Here is an 8,495-nt window from a genome sequence, read left to right on the forward strand (position 1 = left end):
TGTCACCCTGCACAGAGAGCCCAAACTCTTGGGCTTAAGCAATTCTCCTGCCTCAGTCTCCCAAGTAGTTGGGACTATAGGCGCCCACCACATGTGGCTATTTTGTTGTTGTTGTTGCAATTGTCATTGTTGCTTTCCAGCTAGCCCAGGCTGGGTTCAAACCTGCCAGCTTTGGTGTACGTGGCCAGCACCCTGCCCCCTGAAGTATGGGCACTGCCAATCTTTCTGTTTTTTAATGTAAGCATTGAATACTATAAATTACAACTACTTTTGATGAATACTACAGATATTGATAACTATTGATAACTTGTGTGCCCTTTGTCATTTAGTTCAAGGAACCTTATGATTTCCATCTTAACCTCATCCTTGATACAACAACACTTACCCACCATTGATGGGATTACAATCTAGAACAAACTCTGTGAAAGTCATATGAAGATACCTTAAAGAACTAAAAGTAGATTTACCAATTGACCCAGCAATCTCAATACCGGGTATTTACCCAAAGGAAGAAAAGTCATTTTATCAGACACATGCACTTGAATGTTTATTGCAGCACAATTCACAATCACCATGTATACCATGGAGTATTTTTCATCCACAAAAAAGAAAAAAAAAGTGGTGAACTAATACTTTTTGTAACAACTTGTGTAGAACTGGAGACCATTCATCTAAGACAAGTATCTCAAGAATAAAAATACAAACGTCATATGTACTCATTAGAACTAATCAATAATACACACATGTACATTTGCTAGTAAAATGCAATGAAAAGCAAGCATTTGGGAGGGGGCAGGAGATAAAGGGTAAATTTGCACCAGATGGGTACAATTCCTGCTATCCAGGTAATAGGGACACTCAGAACGTTGACTCAAACTGTATTGAAGCAATTCATGTAACCAAAACATATAGATCTGTGTAATATTCTGAAATAAAAATAAAACAAAAAATAAAATAAAACAAATATTTGAGGAGATAGAATGTGCATGGGGTGATCATAGAGAGAGAGGCAAGAGGCAATCAAAATAACTTGAACACCCTGGTAGATGGGAGTCAGTACAGACAAGTGGAGTTCTAGAGGAAGAGAAAACTACTTGGCAAGGAGGCAAAGATCCTGAAATCATGAATTCACCTTTGTATATCTTGAGCATGAGAAAACCTTCCTAAAAATGGATGGATCTTAACAAGACCAGAGGATGGATGAATAGCAAATTTCCCATTTCATCTTCTAAATAAGAAAGGATGCTTGTGTGTGGGTACCTGTGTTTCTGATTCTAGAAGTGACTTGGTAATCAACTCACCTAACTGGTATAGAGGTTGCACGTGGAGGTAGAGTGGGAAATGCTTTATTTGTACCCACATTGTGTTTGAGGTTTAAAAAGCCCTAAAATTTTCTCTCCTTGCCCCATCATTTCCTTTCTCACTGCCACCCCCTCCACTCAGGATCTCAGAATCCTAAAATCATACCCCTCAAAAGGGTATTAAGAAGTTATTCCATCCAATCTCTTCAATTTTATGATAAAAATTGAGATCAAAAGAGGCTAAATGATGTGTCCAAGGTGCATAATTAGATAGACGAGGAGTGAGCACCCTGGTTTCATTTCTCCTGGCCACCCTTTCTCAGATCTCTAAATTGCCCAATCTTGCCTGCTTTCCAATCTCTGTTACTGGAGGCTACTGAAATTTTGAAGATGTCAATCTCTGTTCAAAGGCCTTCTATCATTCCTCCGTGTCTATAAAAATAAGAGACCAAATTCTTAAGCCTAACATCCAAGGCCCAAATCCAAAATAGCTTCATCTTTCATTCTTATAATTAAATCAACCAGACAAACTTGTCATTTCCCCAATACATCCACGAATTGATGCTGCCAGTTCTTTATCTTTCTGGCAAAGCCTCACTTACCCTGTAAAGCCTCTTCTCAATACTAGCTACTCCATGAATACTTTTCTTACGCTTCTAAATTATGTTTCTTTCTCAGTCTATTTACTCATCAATGAAATTGGGATACTCATACCACCAAACACATAGAATTGTTAAATTATAAAAGAAAACTCCTGGCTTAGTACTCATCGTGTAGTAGGCTCTCAGTAGATCTTCAAACTTTCTGTTGAATCCTCATAGTTCTTGTGTATCTGTTCCTTTATTGCACCTTTGTATTTTATATTTTCTAAAGTTTGTATGTGTTGACTTAATCTCCTGAATTATCTAGTAACTATTTCAAGGATTATAACATTCCTATGAATGAGACTATGTCTCATTCTTCTTTGTGCAGTAATATCTGGTTTTAATACTCTGCCTGGGATTCAGTAGGTGCTTAATAAACACTTGAAGTATTAACTTGAATTGCTTTACTCTCCAGCATAGACTGCCTTCTCAGCTTCTTGTCCTGAGTGACCGAGACTTGCTGGAGAATACTTTACATGGTGGAGGATTTGGGCCCTGCTATCTTTCTGTCTGCCCCTGGGCAGTTTATTTTATTGACTTCATCATAATAGCTATTTGAACTCCCTCAGATTCTCTGTCTTATGCTTCTTTATCATTTCCCCCATTTATCCATCACCTATGATATATAATATGCCCTCTATTTCACAACAAATTTAGAAGCTCTCAGTTTCCTGCATCCTCATCCATCAATTTATTTGCAGAAGACACTGCTACCTGCTCTGTCTTAGTTCCCTATTTGTTCTCCTAATGGACTAGTTGTTGTTTCTCTTTATGTAAAAGAATTCAACTCTGTTCTTGATGTCTATACTTCCCTCTTCCTCAGGCACATTTTTCTACTAATTCCTTTTTTTCTTCCTCATCTCCACTGATCGCTTTCTATCAACATTTAACAGAGATGTCTCCAAACTCAAAAAGAAAAAATGATCCCTTGGTGCTAAAACTTTCTTAGATACTATAACATCTATACTGTTTCCTGTCCTGAGTCACCTACAATTAGGAGACCTGTTGGCCTCTCTGTCAGTGAATTTTCATTTGCATGGTAGTGGAAAAAGGTAAACCTCAAGGACAAGTTGTGAAGCACATGAAAGAAAAGGAACAATAAATGTAGGTGACTCATTTCTCTTCATCCTCATGGTAACAACCTTATTTCAAGATGTTATATCTTTTCATTTATGTCACTGTGAATATTTGTTTGCTGGGGATACTATAATAAAATGCCTCAGACTGGCATTTCTTATTGTTTTAAACAATAGAAACATATTTGCTTAAAATTCTGGAGGTAGAAGTCCAAGATGAAGCTGTCAACAACGTTGAGTTTCTTCTGAGGCCTCTCTCTCTGGCTTGCAGATGGCCACCTTCTCGCTGTGTCCTCACATGCTCTTTCTTCTTGCACATATGTGCCTGGTGTCTCTTTTTGTGCCCAAATTTTCTGTTCTTATAAAGATACCACTAGAAGTAGATTAGAGTCCACCCAAACAGTGTCATTTTAACATTAAATATCCTATCTCCAAATACAGTTACATACTGATGTACTGGAATGTAGGGATTGAACATACAAATTTGACAGGGTGGCAGCACAATTTACCCCATAACACTGCAATAGTTTCTGGATTACTTTCCCAGGGCTGCTGGAAAAATTACCTTAAACCAGGTGGCTAAGAACAATGTAAATTGATTGTCTCGCATTTCTGGGTGCTAGAAGTAGGAAATTGAGGTGTTGGCTGGGCCATGCTGTAGCTAAAGGCTCTAGGGGATAATTCTGCCAACTTAAAAGCTTTCAATGGATTCACAAAATGTTTTATGTTGGATGAATTATTATTGTCTATATCTCTTACTTTGGTAATCCCCCTTCTTCTACCTCCTTATCCACTGTTCCACTGAAAACACCTACTGAATAATGTTTTCTCATATTTGCTGCCTTACCTGTTCAGGTAGCTCAGTCAATTATTAGTTTTAAATCAAGCTTTGCCTCTTTTAGGAAGCATTCTTGGTCCACCCGTACTTAGGGAAATAACTCATTTTCATGACTTTTCTGGCCTTAATCCTTCATGGAATTAGTCACCATTGTAACATAATAATCTATTTATTTCTCTGATCATCCATTAGACTTTTAAGACTGTAAAAGTAAGAATTAGGTCTTATCTTTATGTTACTAGTATGGGACATTGATACACACCTGGGATTCAAGGAAAAGTTACTGAATTAACAAATGTGAAGGAGATATGTACTATTATTTACAGTCAATGATAAGCTAATTTTATTTATTAGAAAGCAATATCAAATGAAACAGACAATAAATATTATTTGGAAATGTGTTGTAGTTAAATGCAATTATATACAAAATCATGCTGTCCCAAAGAAATGTTGATAAGCATTTCATTGGAAATTCTGACATAGATTATATATCCAGTCTGGAAGAGAATAATTATTTTTAATGTAATCCAAACATGTTTCAAAAATAATTTCAAGTTGAAAAATAATGGAAGAAAATTTTGTGTCGGGAAATTTCAAAACAAAATTTGACCTGTTTATTTTAGAGACTTATTCTGTGCATTTCTTTTACTTTATGTTTTGGTCTTTGTGAGTTCTTAAGCAAGTTTTATAAACATGGAAAAGTGTTAATATTTAAAATCTTGTAGAGTAAGTAGAGGCTGACAAATGAAATGTAATAGCATTGGCTCTGTTTTCCTTCTGCAGAACACATTCATCTTTAGGAAATATCATCATTCTCCTTTATATTAGTTTTTTCTTTAACAAAAACCAATGACCTTATAATCCAAAACCATTCCCTTCAACTTAGATGAGAACAACTTGAGTACTCTAAAATCTTTCAGATTTTTAGTCAATGGTGTCAAATTATATTAAAACAAGCTCTAAGAAACTGTATGGTTGGCACAGAAATGTAATTGATTTTTATGTACTAATCTAACAGCTTCCTAAAATGACAAATTCTAATTTTTCAAATGTAGAACATTTTGATTTACCATGTAAACGTTCATACTAGTAAGCAATGACAAGGTATCTTCTTTCCACATTTTTTATTTTTTATTTTTTTTGCAGTTTTTGGCCGTGGCTGGGTTTGAACTCGCCACCTCCAGCATACATATGGGGCCAGTATCCCACTCCTTTGAGCCATGGGAAGATAATACCCTTTACAGATAAAAGACATTGCCTTTTATTTCTAACTTGCTAGAAATGGAAATTGAATTTATCAAATGGTTTCACTTCATCTGCCAAGATAATCACATATTTTATTCCTTAAATACGGTGGTGGGTTTAATCAATTTTTGTATTAGATTAAATTGTTGTGTTGGGTTTTTTTTTGAAACAGAGTCTCACTATGTCACCCTCAGTAGAGTGCCATGGTGTCACAGCTCACAGCAACCTCAAAGTCTTGGGCTTTAGCTATTCTCTTACTTCAGTCTCCCAAGTGGCTGAGACTACAGTTGCCCACCACAACACCAAGCTATAGATCAAATGTTTTAATCAGTTAATATGGTGGGTTATACAATTTTTTAATTTCAAAATATCATGGCAGTACAAACATTTTAGTAACAGTTTGTTTTGTGTATTTTATTTTATTTTATTCTCTCATATTTTATTTTATTATTTTTTTATTTCAGGTTAATGTGAGGGTACAAACTAGTTTTCAGTATTTGCATTTGTTAGGTAGAGTTTCTCTTGTATTTGTGTCCCACACTCCAAAGGTGTGCCATATACCCTTACATTGTGCCCATTAAATGGGAGCACTCCAATCCCCAGTCTCCTCCTTTCTACCCTTCTCCCCCATTATGCATTCCTCCTTCCCCCAACTTGAATTGAATTGAGTTTTTTCTTATGTGGGCATGTATTAGATCATCTATTGGCTTCATATTAGCATTGAGTATATTGCATATTTGCTTTTCCACTCTTGAAATACTTTACTAAGAAGAATGTGTTTCAACTTCATCCAGGTTAATACAAAAGCCTCCATCTTTTTATGGCTGAATAGTATTCCATAGTATATATAGCACAGCTTATTAATCTATTCCAGGGTTGGGCATTTAGGTTGTTTCCACATCTTGGTGATTGTAAATTGAGCTCTGATAAATGATGTAGAATAAATGTCCTTGACAAAATGATTTTTTTTTCTTCTGGGTAGATGCCTAGTAATGGGATTTCAGGATCAAATGGGAGGTCTAATTTGACTTCTTTGAATATTCTCCATACTTCTTTCCAAAGAGACTGTATTAGTTTGTAGTCCCACCAACAATATGAAAGTATTCCCCTCTCTCCACATTGGCACCAGCATCTGTAACCCTGGGGCTTTGTGATGTGGGCTATTCTCACAGGGGTTAGGTGATATCTCAAGGTGGTTTTGATTTGGATTTCTCTGACAATTAGAGACAATGAGCATTTTTTCAAAGGTTTGTTAGCCATTTGTCTGTCTTCCTCAGAGAAGGTTCTGTTTGTGTCTCTTGCCCTGTGATAGATGGGATTGTTTGCTCTTTTCTTATTGATTAATTTTGGTTCTTTGTAGATTCTAGTTATCAAGCTTTTGTCAGATTTGTAAAATGAAAATGTCTTTTCCCATTGTGAAGGGTGTCTATTTGCTTCAAGTGTTGTGTCCTTAGCTGTGCAGATGCTTTCAGTTTAATTAATTCTTATTTGTTTATTTTTGTTGTTGCAGTTTCCACTGAAATCTTCTTCATAAAATTGTACTACAGGCTGACATCCTCAAGAGTTTTTCCCATACTTTCTTTTAGGATTTTTATTGTTTTGTGTCTTAGATTTAATTTTCTTATCCACTTTGAGTCAATTTTTGTAAGTGATGAAAGTTCACTTTGTAAGTTCAGGTCTAGTTCTTTTGCATGTGCTTATCCAGTTCTCCCAGCCCCATTTGTTGAATAAGGATTCTTTTCCTCAGTGTATGTTTCTATTTGGTTTATCAAAGATCAGATGGCTATATGAGAATGGTTTTACCTCTTGGTTTTCTATTCTGTTCCATATGTCTGTGCCTCTATTTTTGTGCCAATACCATACTGTTTTGATCACTGTGGATTTGTAATATAACCTAATGTCTTATTATATTACAGAAATTAATGCTGATGCTTTCAGCTTTGTTTTTATTACCACAAATTGCCTTGGTTAAATGAGGTTTTTTTCTGGTTCCATTCAAAACAAAGGACTATTTTTTCCAATTCTTCAAAGTATGACATGGGTATTTTAATGGGGACTGCATTAAATCTGTAGATTACTTTGGGTACTATAGACATTTTAAAATGTTTATTCTTTTTTTTTTCAGTTTTTAAAAACTGATGTTTATTTTACTCCAAACTTATTTCTATCTTGTTTAAGAGCTTGTGGAAGAGCAGATTAAGACCACTCAGTGGTTGTTCCTACTCAATCAGTGTCCTGATCAGTGAGAGCTGTAGACCAGTATTCAGTGGCAGGCTGGACACTCCAGTATTTAATGGGGAACCACTGTATAGGCACAGAAGGTACCTGCATGCCTTCTGACTGGTCTGCTACCTCAGGCTGAGCAGCAGTAAACTCAGGAGTTGGAGCAATCCATTCACCCTGAAATTCCTCCTTGGTCACAGCTTTCTCAGCAGCAGCCTGCCTTTCCTTTTCAGTCTCTTCAGGATCTCTGTAGAAGTAGAGATAAGGCATGACCTCCCACAGATATTCATGGGAGATAGTGCCAATAATGAGAACTTCCCCGGCCAGCAGCCACAACATCAGACCTACTGAGGGAGCTCCCTTGTTGTTGCATGGGATGGTGATGTCCACATAATGCAGAGAGACACAATCTGTGCAACACAGAGCAATGGTAGGCAGGTTAATATAAGACATCTCTGAGAGGCTGGTGGTCATCCCTGGGATCAGTAACCACTAGAAGACATGGCTCCCAGAATACTGCCTAGATCTGGTTAGTGAAGGTTCCAGGAGTGAAGCAACCAGCAATAGGAGTGGCTCCGCTGGCAGCAGCAAACTTCAGCACAGCTCCCAGGCCCATATTTCTGGAGGATATGACACTGACGTCAGCAGGGTTTTCAATGGCAATAATGGCCCGAGCTGGCAACAGAAATTTTTCCAAGATCCTCTTTAGATTTATGATGTAGATGCCATCACTTTTCCTTTTGTAAATGTACTGTTCTATTTGGAAGTCAAGGTTGGTTCCACCTAAGTGGGTTCCTATTGCAAGGAATTTGAAGACATCCTCCTTCATTTGTGGGACCTCAAGGGCTCCAGACATGGTGAAAAATTCCCTTTAAGTTATGGTGGGAATCCAGAACAATGTCATATGAGCCCTCCCTTAGCAGCATGGAAAGGGCAATGTTGATTCTTCCCAGCCAAGACGGTGGTATGTTCTTCCATTTCTTGATGTCTTCTGCTATTTCTTTTCTTAGGGTTTTATATTTCTCTTTGCAGAGGTCCTTAACCTTATTTGTTAGTTGTATTCTTAGATATTTCATTGTTTTTGAACCTGCTGTGAAGGGAATTGTGTTATTGATTAGCTTCTCAAACTTGGCTGTTATTGGTGTATACAAGAGCTATTGCTTTGTGG

The 8,495-nt window shown here is 36.9% G+C and overlaps 1 pseudogene; it reads right to left on the reverse strand.

Annotated features, from left to right (window-relative positions):
- Nucleotides 1–7,300: 7,300 nt before the first annotated feature.
- Nucleotides 7,301–8,183, reverse strand: LOC100952970 (annotated as a pseudogene).
- Nucleotides 8,184–8,495: the final 312 nt, after the last annotated feature.

The sequence above is a fragment of the Otolemur garnettii genome, unplaced genomic scaffold (genome assembly GCF_000181295.1).
Source record: "Otolemur garnettii isolate 467f Iridium unplaced genomic scaffold, OtoGar3 scaffold00001, whole genome shotgun sequence".
NCBI classification, from domain to species: Eukaryota; Metazoa; Chordata; class Mammalia; order Primates; family Galagidae; genus Otolemur; species Otolemur garnettii.